General features: G+C 53.0%; 1 long non-coding RNA gene across 2 annotated transcripts in view; it reads right to left on the minus strand.

Annotated features, from left to right (window-relative positions):
* Positions 1-17,359, minus strand: part of LOC136384593 (uncharacterized) — a 57,291-nt gene extending 39,932 nt beyond the window's left edge. For both annotated transcript variants that reach the window (XR_010747621.1, XR_010747620.1), the window contains exons 1-2: positions 16,918-17,359; positions 14,279-14,348 (exon numbers count right to left, since the gene is read on the minus strand). This is a non-coding gene — a long non-coding RNA (uncharacterized lncRNA). The remainder of the gene's footprint in view (positions 1-14,278; positions 14,349-16,917) is intronic.
* Between the last annotated feature and the right edge of the window lie 808 nt (positions 17,360-18,167).

The following is an 18,167-nucleotide window of genomic DNA, read 5'->3' on the forward strand; positions in this document are numbered from 1 at the left end:
GCCCTGCTCATTCTTCCGAGGATCTCACCCCAGGAATTCTAGCTCATTCTTACTTAGCGCCTCTCTAGAAATGGATCTGAAATATGGGAAAGGCAGAAAGGGAAGCCACTGAAGAATTTCTCTTTCACGTGGATCTCAGGGTAAAAACAACAGGCCTTGTTAAAACTGCTCCTTAATGAGGCTCTTTCCTGGCCTAATTGTCACCATGGCAATGACCCCTAGCGGCCATCTTTAATTAACTTGGAGGCACCAAACGAGCTTCTCCAGTAAATTGCCCGCCAGCCCCTACAGTCACGCGGTCCCTCCTCTGTCCTCTGGCCCCTGGCACAGGTGATGGGGCAGAAAATTCCCAGCCCCAGCTTACTGTCATCTTCCCATTCTCAGAGCCATGGCACTAATAATAACAACGACAATAATAGTAATAAGAATAGGCAAGGTGCTAAGCGCTTTATACACGCATTCTCGCTTTTCCTTCGTAGTAAACCTGTTAAGGAAGCGCCCTGGACCAGAAAGAGGCGGACGCCCTCCCCTTGGAGACCTCGATGGGCCACCCTCCCAGATGCAATGCCACGCGCCACCTCAGGAGGCCGCTGTGAGCGCGGAGGAGCCCGCCACCTCGGGCTTGGGGACTCCAATTGCAGGGGCTGCCCAAGAGCTGGCCCCTAAAAAGTTTCCGTCCTAGTTCCTAAGGTTATCTCCCTGACTTCGGAGAATTAAAAATTCAGGGGGAAGGGGCTGTTGGAACCTAATGTCGCCTCGTTTCCCACGAAACTCCTGTCACAGGGCCACTGCGCGTCATGTCTCCAGGAACAAGGCTCTGGAGAACCAGGCAGCTTCTCCAAGAGCTGAACAGTCGGTGTGAGTCATTCCCACCCCGGTGCAGACTCCCTCCTGCTGACCGCAGCGTTTAGTTTATCCAGAGCAGGTGGCTGGAGCCCACGCTCTGCCCCCGCCCCCGTGGCCCCACCTGGTGGCCCCAAGTTGCCCGCGAACCAAATCTGGTTTCTCTGGACACGTTGGAACTGGTTTGGTTTTCACACTTGGAGCTTTAGACAGTACGCGTTCCCTTGGATGTCAAGGTGCACACTGGGGTCCTCAGGGGTCCTCAGCCTGAAGGGACCTTGCTGTGTCCTCTCAGGCAGCTCAAGGCGCAGTCTTGGGTCAGGGAAGCCAGCAAGGCACGGGATTTCTTTCTTTAAAACGACTCTGGGTTTGGGGTGCTGCCCGCCCTGCCTAGCCCTCTCCTGGCCCTTCTTTCCTCTCCAGGGTGAAGGACTCAGCGCCTTCCCACAGCCTGCTTCTCCCTGAACAGGGGCAGGAGTGCAGGCTCCCACAGCACCACCCTGCTCTCAGGGACAGTAAGGCAGACAAACAAGCAGGGGACTAGGTTTCCTGGCATGAAGGGGTGACCAGACCCAGACCTGTTTTCAAACCCCAGTTCCTTCCCTGTCTCCTCCCTCTGCAGGTGACCTTGGGCAAATCACTCTTCACTTTCCTGCTCTTAGCTTCAGTGTCTTCCCCTGAGAAATGAGGAGATGATAGCTCCTTCTGGTCACTGAGACGAATTAAGCCTCTTATCATAAACCCCATAAGTGTCCTTATATCATTAAAATGTCTGTGCCAGGGCAATTTACCGCCTCCACTGAGGATTGGTGGGCAGACATTTTCACACCCATTATACAGATGGGAAAAGTGAGGTGACCTGCCCTGCCAGGGTCCCATTTCAGTTCCTCGGACAGAGACCCTGGGTGAAGGGGACATTGGCCCTCAGCCAGCTTATTTAAATGCCTCTCCTTCTTCCCTTGCCCCGCGGTTTCAGGAACTTCTGTCAACAAAACATTCCCCCCAAACGTATTACAAAACAGATATTTTAGTCATGTGAAGTTTGCAGAGGATGCAAGCAGCATTTTTAGAAACTGAAAGTATGCTTTGTGAAGATAAAGGAGAAGCCGCCTTCTTTTTTTTTTTTTTTTTTTTTTTTTTTTCAAGAGCAGTGAGAGAGCCAGAGAGAGAGAGAAACAAAGACAGACAGGAAGGGAGAGCGATGAGAAGCATCAACTCATAGTTGGGTCACTTTAGTTGTTCATTGATTGCTTCTCATATGAGAAGGACCTCGTTTTTTAAATTTGTTGATTGCTTTGAGAGAGACAGACAGAGGAAGGGAGGGAGAGGGGGAGAGAGAGAGAGAGCGCAAGCATCCATTTGTTGTTCCACTTACTCATATACTCATCAGTTGCTTCCTGTAGGTGCCCTGATGGGGGATAGAACCCTCAACATTGGAATTGGGGGAGGACGCTCTAACCAAATAGAGATGTCTCCACCCACAGTTCCCATTTTGCTCCATTTCATGTAAATAAAGTTTCTAAATCATGCAGTTCTGACTGGTCAGTATAGATGCAAATGAGCATACAATTTATATAGTTCTGACTGGATGAGGCAGATCTCAGTCCATTGGTGGGAGCCGGGTGCTGAGACAGAGCCGGGAATTGGCCTCTGTGGATAGTTCCCCACCAAATGGGCTTCTCCAGAACAGGCTGCTCCAGGCCCTAAACCCGATCCCCTTGCGCTGTAGAAATCGGGCCTCCACCTCTGCATTGATCCCAGGGCATCTGGCTGCTCCAGCCACACCCCCAACTTCCTCCGCTGCTTCATACCGCACACAGTAGGTGCTCTGTCAAGTGTTAATTCCCTCCCGCAGGCTTGCAGGACCTGCCAGGGTGTGATTAGTCTGGCTCCCCCTGCTGGCGCCCAGGGTAATGACTTGACTCAACACCAGCTGGCTTATTTTTTTAAGCTATAGGTGACCCTCCAACCACCGTCTGCTTACCCTACCCTATCCTTGCCTACCAAAGTTATACGCAGGAGGCTTCCAAAAAGATCTTCTTTTCCTATGCCTTTATCCTAAAAGCAAACAAAATGAAAAAATGCACTCATTTACCCAACAAATACTTACTGAGTACTCTGATATTAATCACTTTGGCTAACACCTATTGAACACTTACTGTATGCAAAGCAATGTTTGTCTCTTCTGCTTGTATTAGCTCATTTAACCCTCACAACAACCTTCGGCCTATCGCTGAAGACACTCAGGACCCAAGAGATATGCCCAAAGTCAAACAAAGCTAGTATGTGGTTTTTTGGTTTTTGGGTTTTGGTATGCGGCTTTGAACCTGGGTGTATCCAGAGCCCAGGCCCCCAGCCACGATATTACACCATGCAACACTCTGGTTAAATAAACAAACAGAAGATATCAGAAGTGGCTTCAAAGCATCCCCAGCTCTCTAATTTCCCTGGGGAATTTCTCCTATGAGGAGAAAAAGATGAATGTTTTCTCTTGAACTAGAAAGAGCTGTTAGGTTTTTCCTGATTATGTTTGCTTGTGGCACCAGAAGAATAAGAGGGTTTCACTACATTTCTAAGGCAAGTAGTGTTAAAAAAAATAATAATAACAAAAGCATGCAAATCACTAGCAGTTTGAGAGCCCCACCCCATCCCTTCAAAATCATACTTCCTTCCAGAAGAGAACAGGATGAGGCTTAATGAGGTTCTGGGGCCTGTTCTTCACTCCTCAAAGCCAGGAATCACGAAGGAACCTGACCTACCGCTCGTCGACCCCCACCCCTTGCCACCACCACCTCCAAGTGGATTCATCACACTCTCTCTGAGCCTCTCCTTTGTTTCTGAGGAGCTGAGTGGCCTCACCGTGGGCCAGTGCTCAGCTGTGGTATGGGTGATAAGTGCTGTGATAAAGGGACACGGCAGAGTGAGGGACTGACCACCCCTTGGAAAGCGTGCCATAGTGAGAAAGCCATGGACCCAGACCAGGTGACAGGAGAGAGGTCTTGGAGACCAGCTAATTCACCATTTACCCAACACAGGGACTTCCAAGGTGTCCCCACGGTGCCTCAGGCACAAAACAGGAAATGGTCTATTCCAGTCCCTGATACTGATATTCCAGTGTGGAAACAAGAACCTGTTACTCCACTCATGTAGTGTGTGTATGTTTGCCCCTTTTAAGACTCGAAGTTCCTTTGAAGACAAGCTTGTATGTTACTCATCACTGTACTCCAAACTCTGAGCACAGGATCTGACACAGAGGAGAGGCTGAATTAAATAAACTCCTCCCCCCCCCCCCCCCCCCCCCCCCCCCGCAGTATCCCTGCTAGTGATCATCCAGCCCCTATTCAAATCCTCCCAGCAATGGGTACTCACTACTACTCCATGGGATTGCTTCTCTGTGGTTCAGGTTACGTTGGGATCTTTCTTCTGTAGCTTCTCAGATCTCATGTCACCCTCGGAGCCTTTCCTAAGACTGAGGAAAAGCTACAAGAGTAACAGAGAGCCAGGTACCTGCCTTCTGTCTTTGGAGTCCAGATCAAAAAGGAAACCTTTTTTTTTTTTTTTTTTGACAGAGAAAGAGAGAGAGTCAGAGAGAAGGACAGATAGGTACAGACAGACAGAAGGGAGAGAGATGAGAAGCATCAATTTTTTGTTGCTGTGGCATCTTAGCTGTTCATTGATTGCTTTCTCATATGTGCCTTGATGGGGGGGCTATAGCAGAGGGAGAGACCCCTTGCTCAAGCCAGTGACCTTGGATTCAAGCCAGTGACCTTGGACTTCAAGCCAACGACCTTTGGGCTTAAGCTAACAACCATGGGGTCATGTTTATGATCCCACACTCAAGTCAGCGACCCCACACTCAAGCTGGTGAGCCTGTGCTCAAGCCAGCGACCTCAGGGTTTCAAACCCCGGGTACTCACATCTCAATCTGACACTCCATCCACTACGCCACCACCTGATCAGGCCAAAAGGGAAATCTTAAAAAGGGAGATGCATCTGTGCCCTGGAGGAGAAGCCAGCCTTTCCAGAGGTTGAGTTCACAGCACTTACCCCATGAAACCCGCTGCGTGTCTGGTCATGAATGGCATTTCAGTTCCTTAGTATTTTCCTGAGTTCTCACATGTCATTGTGAATTAGGGGATGTGTGTATGTCCATGCACGGATGGGCATGTCAATCTCTGTATTTGAACACAGGCTAGGCATGGACCCAAAATGTGACCAGAAGCAAGCCTCTGTCCTGAAGGAAGGAGGTGATATCACCACAGAGTGTGCACACTGGAGAAGACCCTACAGCCACAGAGAAAACAGGGTCTGGACGACCCTAGGGGTAGTGCATATATATGAGTGGGCAGGAGTGTATGCAAACCCCGGTCCGGGTGGCGTGCATGTGTGTGTGTGTGTATACACAAATACAAAGACAGACTGCAGTCTGGTTCTATAATCTGGGTGACAGTGTGTATGGCATGTGTGCTTATTTATAAGCACTTACCAACCCAGTTCTGTGACACTGATTTCATGTGTGAGCATGTCTGCATGTGTGTGTATGTCTGTGTGTTTATGATATAATCCAAAGCCTACATGAGTGATCGTGTGTTTAGAAGCCATACCTGAGTCTGGGTCTGGATGACTTGGGTGTGTGTGTGTGTGTGTGTGTGTGTGTGTGTGTTTTACATGCACCCCAAGCATGGCTCCATTTCCCCCGACCTCATGGACATATGCGGGTGCTCCAACCACAGAGGCCCAGTCCAGGCAGGTACTGAGACTGGCTGAACATGGAGGGGAGTATGTATAGGTGACTGGTGTTGACGGGCAACCTTGTGAGCCTTTGTCTGGTGCCACTGCCTCTAAATTCCTCACCCTGGCAGGACCTCAGCTCTCCTTGCTCCAAACTGCTTCCCCAAGGAGTCCCTTTAACTCGAAGCCCCTTTCCCAGCCAGGGGGCTGAGAGTTGGGGGATATTCATCTCGGGGAGTTTTTGTTCCGCAGCATGAAAGGCTTCAATGGCTGGGAATACCATTCTAATTACAGGGAAGCCCAGCTTATGTGGGGGACACAAAGAGCTGTGGTCTCATAGCAGCTCTTTCCATCCGTCAAATAAGGCTGTCTAATGACGGGGTGAGAGCTGTGAATGCCTAAAACAAACTCGAAAAGGAGGGAAAATAAAGCTGCCGGGGGCTTAAAATATATTAAATTACCCTGATTAGGAGTCGTGGCTTTGCAGAAGCTGGTAGGAGAGGCTGGGGCGGCTGCAAGCCCCGCTATTCACGTGGTGGGGAGGGGTCAGGAGGTCGGGAGGGGGGGCACAGAGCCCTGGCCCATTCTCATGCTAACACCAGGGACACACTGCAGGCTTAGTGGGCTGGAAAATAGAAATGAATTTGCCATAATCCTCCTCCTCCTCCCCTCCAGCCCAGGAGAAGCATCGCCTAATTGCGGCCCCTTACAGCCTGCTGGGCACTGGGACAGGGCCACACCCTGCAGCCTGTGTCCCTTGGCCTTCTCACCCCTCCCTTCTTTTTCAGAGCCTGACCTCGGAGTACCAGGGCAGTAGGAGGGGTGCCAGAGTGCATGTGCATGAGTGTGCACACACACTCACACTTAACCTCTTTCGAAGGTGCAGTGATCCATAATTACTCCTTTATATGTACATATACACACCATTCACAGACACGAATGTTTCTTCCTCTACACACGCACCCCTTCACAAACACAGTGTGAAGGCACAAAATTTGGAGGCACAAAATTTGCAGACCCACTCAAATTTCTTGGTGGACCAGTACACACAGGCCTCTCACACTTTCACGGGTATCTGGGCACGGCCACACGTTGCTTCCCAGACATGGGCGCACGTGCGCGCACGCGCACACACACACACACACACACACACACGCAGATGTGCCCCACGGCCACGATCTACCACGGTTTCAGTGTCTGAGCAGCGGGCACCGCTGCCCTGCCCTCCTCCTTGAACCATAGGCATTTGTGGCTCCGTTGGTCCGATTTTGGGACATGAGGAGTCATGTGTGGATCTGAACCACGGAGTCCCACAGTGTGGCGCCCCAACCTAGGAGAGCCATCTAACAGGCTCCTCCCTGGCCCAGGGCGCCCTCTGCCGGAGATCTGGAACAGGCCCCAGGTGTGTCTGGAGGCGGGAGAATCACGTGACCCTCGTACCTAACGGAGAGTAGGAGAGTCGGTGCAGTGAAACTCCGCCCCGCCCCTGTACTCGGCTGTTGGAGGACTCACGGAACTGCTGGCCAGGCTGGAACAGAGGCTGAGAGAGTAAACTGGGCAAAAGGAGCGTGGAAACAATAAGGCCGCACCTTGCTAGCCCTTTCCCCTCTCTTCCAGCACCCTGCAGAGAGCCAGGGGGTAGTAAGGGGTATGCAGAAGGGGCCCGGGTCAGGGTGGGCACACCTAGGGTCCCACATGGCTGCTGGCCAACCTGACTCAATCAGCCTCAGCGTTTCCATCTGTGCGGTGGGCAGCAAAAGAGCGCCGGGGGGGGGGGCAGAAAGAGCTGGAACATTCCTTCCCCTCCACCCCATGCAGAAAAGGCAGGGATCCTTGAAGCCACCTTTGGGGCCCGGGGCAAGCAGAGGCCATATCCAGCTCCTGTCCCTGAAGGGTGGCGCTAAAGCTAGGGCTGAATGGGGCACGATCCCAGCTGCAGTGGGCTGACGGAAGTGCAACCGAGACCCTCCAGGCTCGGGCCCCCAAGGGCGCTAACTGGAGGTGTGCATCATGGGCGCACAGCTGGGGGCTGGGGGACCCAAGGCCACAGCTTTAAGATAAAGGCCGGTCCATAGGTTGCCTTGTTTCAATGAAGGGAAAGGTTTCCGAAGACAAGACAGTGTGGGAGATTCCCTCCTCTCTCACTCCAAGGGGCTCAAGATACCTGTAATGTGAAATATCCAGGGGCCATTTGAACTCCCCAGGTGGGATGGGAGAGAATGGGTCTGCGGAAACCTACCTGTGAGGTCAAATGACAGGCTCCGGGTTCCTCCCTTCTAGACCCTATCCCTTCTCGTGGCTCCCTCCCCAGCCGCGATCTGCTGGACTCTCGCCTGCCTGGGAGCTCCCTTTTCCTGGTTAATCTGAACTGAGCCCCAGACGCCTTCCCACACACTCCTGTCGTGGGGACAGAAACTCCTGTGGGGCCACTCATCTGGAAGAATCAAGATGAAATGGAGGGGGGGCAAGAGGAAGAGATTGGGGACCAGCTACTTTGTGTGGAGAGCGCTGAGCTCAAACCCTTCCCCAGCCCAAGCCTCGCCCAGAGGGCTTTGTCCACGCAGTCCCCAGTGTTTCCCAAACAACAGTCCAGCCTTCCCCTCCTGCCTGGGTGCTCCCCCCGCCCCCCCGCCCCCGGGCCTGCAGTTTGAGCAAACCAGCCCGGAACTTCCCTGCCCTGCCCATGTTCACTCCACTCTTCCCTGGTCTTTTGGAGAAGCAGTGTTGGAGGCCAGAGGAACAGCGGGGACTAAAACAACCGTGCGGCATGGCTGCCCAGGCGCCCTCTGCTCCCATCTCTCAACCCCCTCGCTGCCGCGCCAGCAGCCCTGAAACCCAGAGATTCCCGTGGAAGGGCACACACCCAGGCACAGAGGCATTCCACACAGACAAGAGCAACAAATCCAGATTCCAGGATTTTCTAAGGCTTTAGGAGGCTTTAGCCTTAGACCCTGAGGTGGGAGTAGGTATCAGAGGAGAAGGGGTTTGTTGGATGCCTGGCGGGGCTAGAGGGGACCCCTCCCCTTGGCTTTGCCAGAAGCACCCCTGGCCCTCATTGGCTGGAGGCGGCCCAGGAGCCCCGACAGGGAAATGCCCATGTTCTCCGGGCACAGGAGCCGCCCGAGTCCACCCTGTCATGGGAAAGGCCGGCGACATTTCAAGCTGTTCCTAGTTTGAAGTGTATCTCCTGAAGTCCACCTCGCTCTCCCTGTTCCTGTGTCTGGCCTAAAGCAAATGGCCCATCCCATCAATTACTTCCCTTTAATGATCAAGAAAAATGGGATCTTGATGTTTTCTTTTTCTTTTTAAAATTTTCTAGAATATTCAAAAAAACAGCAGCTGTGTTTGGGTGAATTCCAGCAGGGCTGAGCTTGTTTTCTTACGCCTGATGGCGCTTCAGGGCCCAGGATCTGGGCTCTCTGTAGGGCCTGGCGCCCACACAACGGTGAGGACCGTGGGGGGGGGAGTCTGGGGATTCCGGACGACCGGTGTTGGGCAGACCTGCAGCCCAACATTCCTGCAACCACTCTGCAGTGGTCTCGGGGTTCTGGTGCTCAGACTTCATAAACCACCAGCCTCTCAAGGAGAACCCAGTCCCTCCCACCGGCCTCCGGAACCGAGCCAGGCACCCACGCCAGCAGCACAGCAAGACCCAACGGTCCTACCCAGTTGTTGGCAAAAGACTGAAGGCTGGATTTTCAGAGTCTGTCTGCCTTCGGTGTAAACGGAACAGGCTAGGCAATAAGCAGTAATTTCCCAAACACCCCGGATTCCTGAACCCTGCATAGTCACCACCAGGAACCTTGTGAATGGTGGGAGTGGCAGAGTTAGACTTTCACAGTGGCTCCGGGGCTACTATTTGTTAAAACAAAGGATGAACTCAAGAGAGCTGAAAGAAGACAAAGTCATTTGAAAATGTTTGATTGGCAAAATCTCCACACTTTCATTTTCAGAACGGCCTGTGGTCCTCCCTACTTGGGTCTAAAAAATCTGTCGTGTTTCTGGGCGAATTCTACCCAGGGAACAGATCCCTGGAAGTGCGCGCCACTGGGTGTTTGATGGAAGGAATGGGGTAGTAGGAGGTGAGTGAAGAACGCGTGAGCCCTCAGGACGCAATCGCCTTTAAACTCACCGATCTGTGGGCATCTACAAATTTACATCTGTATACTCACCGCCTCCCACCCTCCAAGGGCCGCCACCTCTTCTCTCCCTCTGTACACTTAAATCTTAGCTGCGTCGTGGGAAAGTACCCTTCAATCCAGCCAGGGCCAGAGGAGCCGCTTTTACTGGCCAGAGGGTTTGCAAATTCAGTCGCCTATTCCTTCTATCCTTTGTCCTGCATGTCCATGTCTTAACGAGTCAGTCCCAGGTGTAGGACCCAACTGGAGGGAGGGGGTAGCCCAGGGTAGGGTAGGGCTGGGAGAGAGGGTGCAGCTGCGACCAAGGGAGGCACCAGGGGCCACCGTTTCCAATATTTTGTCCAATGTTTGGGGACGTCTGGGGCTTTGTGCAAGTGTGTGTCCACAGGCCCTGTGGCCGCGACACAGGACAAGGCTTTCTGAAGACTGGGCATTCCGCTTGCTGACTTTTCCTATCAATAGGAGAGACATGGGCTATTGACCCAGCGGCCTTCTCCTTTCCGTCTATTGTCACGGTTCAATCACGCACTTATCGGAAGAAAGGCGAGTTTATTTTAGCCTGGAGGAGGCTCGTGTTGCGAGTGTACGCGTGTGTGACTAAATGGTGGAGGAAATTCTGCAGCCAGGACTGTGCAGATGGGTTAAGGATAGGCACTTTCAGAAAAGGGCCAATTTCCCCTTCACAATGAGCGCTAAGTACCTGATAAATGGGGCTGGTGTTTATTCATGAGCAGGTACTTTGGAGATGGCGATTAGAATAGCCGCCCACGCCGCCTCACCAAGGTACTTAACGCCAGGCAGGTGCAGCGCTGTGCAGCCGGAGCGCACAAAGCCCGTGGCGGCAGCGGCGTGGGGAGGGGCGGGAACGCGGCTGTGCCGGCCGAGGGCGCGCGGCTCGGCTAGCAGGCACCTTAGCCCTTTGTTCCTCCTCCGAAGCCAAGGCCACTTCGCCGACGGGTGTCCCGAGAAAACCTCCCCTCTAATTACCAAGAATTCCCCTCCGTCCCTCCTCTCCGGAGCCCAGCCGGGCAACTCTCGGTCTGGCAGACGCGGGGACTCAGCGTGAGACCCGGGCGGCGTTTGCGTACGCGCTGCCTGTAGGCTGGCTCTGCCTAGTTAACCCGCTAGGTAACTAACTCATCAACTAGGAAAGAACGGAACCCGGGCCTGGGAACCGCGCGGGCACGCAAGGCTCAGGGCTGCCCCCGCCGCCGAGGCGCCACCTCTGGCCGTGCGGGTAACCTCGGGCTTTCAGGTTTTGTTTCAGCTCCAAGGGGGGAAAATTGGGGTCTGTCTCTTTCCACCGCTTCCTGGGGCCAAGGTCGTGGGACAAACCCGATCCCGCCTTCTGAGTGGCTCCAGAATCCCTAGGGACCCCCAGCTTTTGCCCACGATCGATTGGTGACCTTGGCTAGGCACGCAGAGAGAGCGCAGCTGGCGCGGGGGCCGTGGGGGACCCAGTGCAGGGCCCTCTGCGCCTAGGAACGTGTAGCAGCCAAGGGTTTCCTGGGGGCCCAGCCGCAGAACCTTTGTACCAACGTAGACACAATGGGCTTGATTTGGGGAAGCCTGCCTAGCTTGTCTGTCTGTCTCTCTTTTAGAATCGTTTCAAAAAAAGGAAAGAGAAAGAAAGAAAGAAAAAAAAACAGACCAAGATAATTTCAGCCCGTAGAATCAGGGAGGAGAAATCTGTGTTTCAAACAAGTTGGACTCTCTTTCAGGAGAAAATTTTTTGGGAATGATGGTAAACAAGGGGCAGGGATCTGACTGTGACCCACCGCATAAAACCCAACTGCTCCATGCGGACTGACCAGGAGATTGTAGATATTAGCATTCATAGATTTTCTTGGAACTATGGGGTTAGAATAAATTGTAGACATAATAATCCTGATTCCAGGATGCAAGCACAAACTCAGAGTGGGAACCCAGAGGCGCAGCAGGGAGGCAGGCAAGGCCAGCCCAGTACCCACGGTTCCAACTGGGAGCCACCATCCACCAGTTGGGTGAGAGGGCAGCAGGTGTAGGTGTGGGTGGCCACGATTAAAGAGATCACCAAAGAAGCAAGTCATCCCTGGCATCTTCTGCAAGAACCTGAGTTAGGGTCCCAGGGTGAAGCATGCCCTCAGGTTATAGCCTGGGTCTGCTGCTTCAAAAAGACACCAGGCAATTGCAGGACCACATGGCTAGCCACAGAGGGCCCGAGATGCCAGATGCAGCCATCTCCCTTGCACTGCAGCGTTGCCAACACCTTGCAAATAGCCTCATAACATGATGGCCTTGGGTAAATGTCACCAGGCGGTTGAGGAGCACGGGACAAGTCCTCTCGAATCCCTAGCCCAAAGGCACAAAGCCAGGACTTTGGAGTACTGGAGGCTGGAACGGACACAGCTGAGCGTGGCCTCCCCTGCTCCCACCTGGAGAGGGCTGGGGCAGCCCGCAGTGGAGCCCCAAAGTTAGGCAGAAAGTGAAAGATACGTTGGAACGGGTGGGGTGAGGGGAACTAAAGATGATGCATCACAAAGCAGTTTTTATATTTTCTGTTCCCAAGATCTTTAAGGCACACGCAAAAGATCCAGGGCAGGGCAGGAAGAGAACCGTCACTGTCACTACTAATGCCTGGGGTTGGTTTTCTTGGCGTTACAAATTTAGAATAAATTACAAAAATATGATCACGATTCCTGGGGAAGCAGCTAAGCCTGGGCGTGATCTTTGGTCCTGGACCTCTCGGGTGGGCTTCCCCCGCAAACAGTTTTACTTTTCTAAGGAAGCAATCTGCACAAATGCCTTTTGAGTCGGTGTGGGCACCGGGCTTTTGATCTGTGCGTCTCCTTCAGCGGTCTAGTGACGTTGGCCCTGAGACCGGCCAAGCAGGAGCCTTGAGGTGCCCCTAATTCCAGTCTCAGACCCATAGATTCAGTATTCTTTCACTGAACAAGAGACTTATCTGATTTTGGAGTTAGATGGGACAGAAAATTGCAATGGTTTTGTTACTCCAGCTGTTATACTAACATGCCTGTTTCCAGTGGTTTGGTGATAGAATCTCAAGCTTCTGGGAAAGCGAGGAATGTCTATCCATTAACCTGGCATCCTTCTCATCGTCAGCCCACCTATGGTCTGAAATTCGAGTTCTGAGCAAAGGGCACAGGCTGGGAGACTGAGCTGTCCAGCTTGGCGGGGGTACATCAGCCCACCTGCACCCCAGCTTCCTCCTCTCTGCGGTAAGTCCCTCCAATGAGAGCACATAGCCTTCAAACTGCAGCCTTGTGGGGGAACTCAGAGGGCCCCCCCCATCACTCAGATCGTCTCTAGGTTTGTGATGAAAGGACTGAGGTTCCTCTGGCCAGGACCCTTGGAGAGTCTCCAGTAAGGGAAGCAGCTCTCCAAGGTCACCAAAACCTTGACACACAGCCCCAATGTGGCGGTGAGTGTGATCTGAGGTCAGAGGTCTGTTCTCAAGACCTTCAAGGCACACCCAAAAGATTCAGGGCCGGAAGAGTAGATCACCTCAGCTCTGATGTCCACTTTGACAATGACCTTAGGGGAAGTCCCTCCCCATTTTCCGTTCCCTCACCGGCCATGGAGCAGGGTTGTAAAAGAAGGTTCCTAATGTCTCTAACCTGGGGCTCCAGGAAGTGTGAGGACTCGCAGCTCAAGGAAACTCCTGCAGGCTTCTGAGGACACTTAGGGACACTTGGTTTCACCCCTAAAAAAGTACACATTTTTTTCTGGAACATCCTTTGGTGAGCAGTTCGGTGGTGGAGTTGGGAGCACAGACCCTGGAGCCAGGCTGCCTGGGTTCAAATTTGACCCAGATCTGCCATTTACTAGCTCGGTGGCCTCGGGCCACTTTACTCAGTCTCTCTGTGTCTCAATTTCATTATCTCCGCAACAGCTTAATAACTGGTACCTATCCACAGGACTCTGGTGGGGATTAACTGAGCTGATACGCGCAAGGCACTCAGACGCATGCCTGGCCTGATTAGCTGTTCCTATGAGTTGCCCAGACTCCTGGGTGCCACCTTGCCCCTTTCCAGTCCTCTTGGTTTCTTCCACTGACTGTCACCATTTCTGTCCCTGCACTGTGGCCAGGATTCAGCCTTCCTGGGGTCCTAGCACCCCAGGAATGGGGTGAGGAGAGCAGAACACCCATGTAGGGCCTGCTTAATCAGCACTTTGCTTAAAGAATCTCTTTGCCTCAGTCCATTCCTTATTTTATAATATGAAAGGAAGTTGAGTCAGCCTCTTTCTCCCTTTCTCTCTCCTAAATTCCACCTGCAGACAGAGACAGCTCTGTGAAAACTTGTGCCCTTGGCTAAGAGACACCCACTGGTCCATCCCCACCATGAGGGATTCCTCAGGCTAGAGTGCACCGAACTATTGACTTTTTTTTTTTCTTTCTCTCTCTACTCAAATGTCACACACACAAATGTCAGCTCCCCGAGAGCAAGGGTTTTCTGTTTTGTTCTCTACTGTATCCCTATTCCCTGCAAATCAATGCCTGGCACAGAACAAGCACTCAATAAATAACTCTTAACACTATATGAAACGAGGAAGTGTCCACTCACCAGATCTATATCTGTAAGAGGGTCTAGTCTCTATTTTCCTCCTCAAGAGGTGCTGGTCAGATTTTCATAGCTGAGAAAAAAAAACACAACACATCTCTGATTTCTCTCCTTCGTAGTCTGCAGTCCAGACTCTAACTCTCTTGATTATCTACAGGGTCCTTCTTCCAACCTCCCCCCACCACCACCCACCACACACATATATCTATCTCTAAGCGGTTAGACTCCAGGATAGACAAGATTTCAAGAGCCCGTATTTATTCACTACCTACAAAGACATGGGGATCCATGTTACTTCCTGGAGGTTTGGGCTATCTGCCCTATAGAACGGAGCTGCTGTTTTCCCACAGTCCACACCTCGCCAGATGCTTGGTTTAAAGCTTGTGGAGACCAACTATGTCAGTTTCTCTTTCTTTTTTTAGGGGGGAAGCGTGTTTTTTGAAAATGCAAAGTGTCAGTGACATTGTCATTAAAGGTGGTGACTATTAAAATACTAATAATGTGTTTCACTCACGGATCCAAGCACAACATCTTATTTTAGTTTCACAACAAGCCCATTTAACAGACAAGGACATGGAGACTTGGTAAAAAGCCATGTGATTTGTAAGGGAGAGAGCCAGTGTTTGAACACAAGGCTCCAAAGGCTGGGCTCTTCACCCCCAGCCTCTACCTCTGTCTCTGGGCGGTAAGGAAAGCAAGAGAATCCTTGTGAAACATGATTTGGGAAGCATTATCAGCGACCAGCTTAGGAACAACGTTAGAATGTGGGTAGTATAGTCAAGCCATGGAGTCTAAACCGGCCTGCCTAAATTCAAAGCCCGCCTGAACCTCTTTCTAGCTGACACTGAAGGCACTTTACTTAAGCCCTCGACACCCATTTCCACTTCTGTAAAAAAGGGCTAATAACAAGGTCTATCCTTCAGTTGGGAGGACTAAATGAGTTAATATATATTAACAATTTCTTTCCCTCAGTCTATCACAGAAGTGGCATTTACACCACCCTTTGCTGCCTTAAATTTCCTCATTCTACCCATCCATGAGCTGGGAACCTTGGCTACTGGGATGAAAAATAGTGGGTTGTCCAAGATGTCACAATAATCTAACCACAAGGGAGGGAAAGGGTCTCGGGCATCCTCTGAAGATGGTTTTGCAGAAAAAAAAATTTCAGTTTCCCTTTTTAAAAAGATGTAAACATCTTCCCAGGCTCCTCTGACATCAGCGTGTCAGTGATGAATCATCTCCTGCAGAAAGACATGCACTAGGTAGGTCACAGTCTCCATTTTTAGTCAACTTCCTGGTGGCCCCGCTGAGGCCTTGCAGGAGGGCCCAAGGTTTGAATCAGTGCCTGGAAGCTCAGTCCTCCCCAGACCCCGGTCAGACCGAGAGGGAGCCTTAGAGAGGCTCAGGGACTCCCTTCTGGCATTTCTTCTCTTTAAAATTTTAAAGCAATTTGTAGCCGTTCCTCCTTTATTTTTAACAGAGTACATGCAGCCAGCCTTTTCCTGCTGGTTCTTGCTTGTGAATGAGACCTTGTATATACTGGGACAGAGGGAGGAGCCCACGGGAGATGTGAACTCAGTTGGAACCAATGTTTTGTTTTTATTTTTTTTTTTAAATCTCAACCCTTTATGTTTTTTAAATTTATGTGTGTTTGATTTTTTTTTTAATGAATTCGCCCAGAAATGATTTCATTTATTGTCTACTGAGCACTTGGCAGTGCAGCTGAGAATGTTTTTAAAAAGGGTAGAGATGGAGGAGTAATCTGAGCAGACTTCCTGGAAGAGGAAACACTTGCTCAGGTTTGGCCAAGTGGAAGTGAGAAGGAGTGTATTCTTTAAGACAGAAATTTCATCATGAGTAAAATCTCAGAAATGAGAAATTTGGGGGTGACACATTTGACGAGGAGAAGGAACACAGAAGGGGCACAGTGTGGCTTCAGGAAAAAGGCCATCTCCCCCCTTTTAAATTTGTTACTGCTAATTTGATGTGAATTTAGAAACCAGATATCATGGATGTTAGAACTATGTATAAAGCACAAGTACACGAACAACCTCAGAGTGAAAGACGAGAATGGGGGACAAGGCTGGGGCCCCTCAGAAGAAGCCCTCTGTGCCCCTCTTAGCCTGGCAGTGTGCTGGTGGTCGGGTGAGGTAGGAACCAGGCCCGCAGGAACAGCAAGAGGTCCTGTGGGCAGAAACAAGGCCCCTGCCCTGCTATTCAATCACGGAGCACCCCAACCACCTCAGCCGCCACCTTTTGTACCAGGACCTTAATCGAGGTGCTGGGGATGGTGGCGGGGAGGGATGCTCACAGCTCACGCTCCTTGGAGCTGAGCCACACACACAACCCTCCAGCTCTGCTCGGGGCCTGGGGGGCTGGCTTTTTACCTGGGGGTCCTCTAGCCAGAATCTGATAGGAGGTGAGGAGGAGCCAGAACTGGCGCCGGAGAAGTGGAGACCCAGGGGTCTCAATGGTGAGAGAGCTGGGTGAGCTAGACGCCGCCCGTGGGGAAGGCAGACGCTCGGCGCCCTCGACCCGGCGCCCCGCTCCCCAGGCGCGGGGCAGCAGCGCGCCCCCCGGAGGCGCGGCGGGGCGGGGGGCGGGGCGCAAGGGGTGCGGGCGGACCAGCCCGGGGTTCTTACCTCCGCGCGAGCGTCCATCCGGCCGAACTCGGTTTGCTGCGGGGACCGCGGGGCCGGGGCTGCTCCCACGGGCTCGGCTCGCGCCTGCCTGCAGCCGAGCCCCCAGCCCCTTCGGTGGCCCCGAGCGGGGGCGCGGGGACCAGGGGCCAGGCGCCGCGCGGGCGGCCGGGGCGGGGGCGTCTGCCGGGCCCCGCCCGGAGGGCACTTGGGAGCGGTTATCTTGAAGAACAAAGGCGGCGGGGGAGGCTCGGCGCCGCACGGGCCTGGCCCTGAACTTGAACTTGTACTTGACACTTTGTCCCGGAGGTGGCGAGGGAACCCCTCTGAGCTAGGACGGGGCGCCCCTCCCAGCGCCGGCGCCGCGGAGGGCCGTCCTCTGCGCGGGAAGGGAGCCGGGCAGCCTCAGGGGCCCCGGGATGCCCACGGCCCCTCGGAGAGTCGGGGCGCGGACAAGGCCGCTGCGTTTGTGCCCCCGGCCCCACCCCAGCCCGGGCCCGCGCGGGGCCGGCCGGATTCCCTTCACGTCGCGTCGGCGGCCGCTATTCAGCCGCTAATTGAACGTTAATGGCAGGTGCGGATGAGGTCACCGGAGCTGGCTTTTCTCACACATTTTTCATGCAAATTCGAGAAACTCTAAACAAATTTAAATAAAAAGCTCTTTGTGCCGCGCGCCCCTCAGTCCTCTCTCTGCCTCCGGGGTCCTGGGGCCCGAGCCCGCTGCCAGGAGGAGCGCGGCCGCGGGGGGAGCCGGGCGCCCCAGACAGCGCCGTCTGCCGGCGGGTGGTGCAAACCCCGCCCCGCCGCCAGGGGCCAAAGGCCGCGTGGCTGACCTGCGGGGGGATGAGGGGCCTTTCGCTGGGGTCATGAGGCAGGGAGACCACTGGAGAGGCAGAGTGGGCAGTGGTTGAGTGCCTGGCATCTGGACAGGTGTGCCTGTGCTGGCATCCTGGCTGCACCCGCACCTGCACCCACACCCCGCGGGCCTCCTCTCTCCGTTGGTTAAATAGAAGAGTGCCCAGTTATGCAATATGCATGTCTGAGGGTTAAGCCATGATAGGGCATGAACAAGCACTTAGAACAGTGCCTGGCACCAGAAAGTGTTGATTATTAATTTGGGGTCCCAAAACTAATGCTGTGATTTTGCACATACATGAAAAAACCTGTCCCGGCTTTCAGGAGATTTATGACCCCCTGCATCCCATTTTGGTCACAGAAAGGAGAAGTAGAGCCCAACGTCACTGTTTCTCAGC

This window comes from Saccopteryx leptura, chromosome 13, assembly GCF_036850995.1.
Source record: "Saccopteryx leptura isolate mSacLep1 chromosome 13, mSacLep1_pri_phased_curated, whole genome shotgun sequence".
Lineage (NCBI taxonomy): Eukaryota > Metazoa > Chordata > Mammalia > Chiroptera > Emballonuridae > Saccopteryx > Saccopteryx leptura.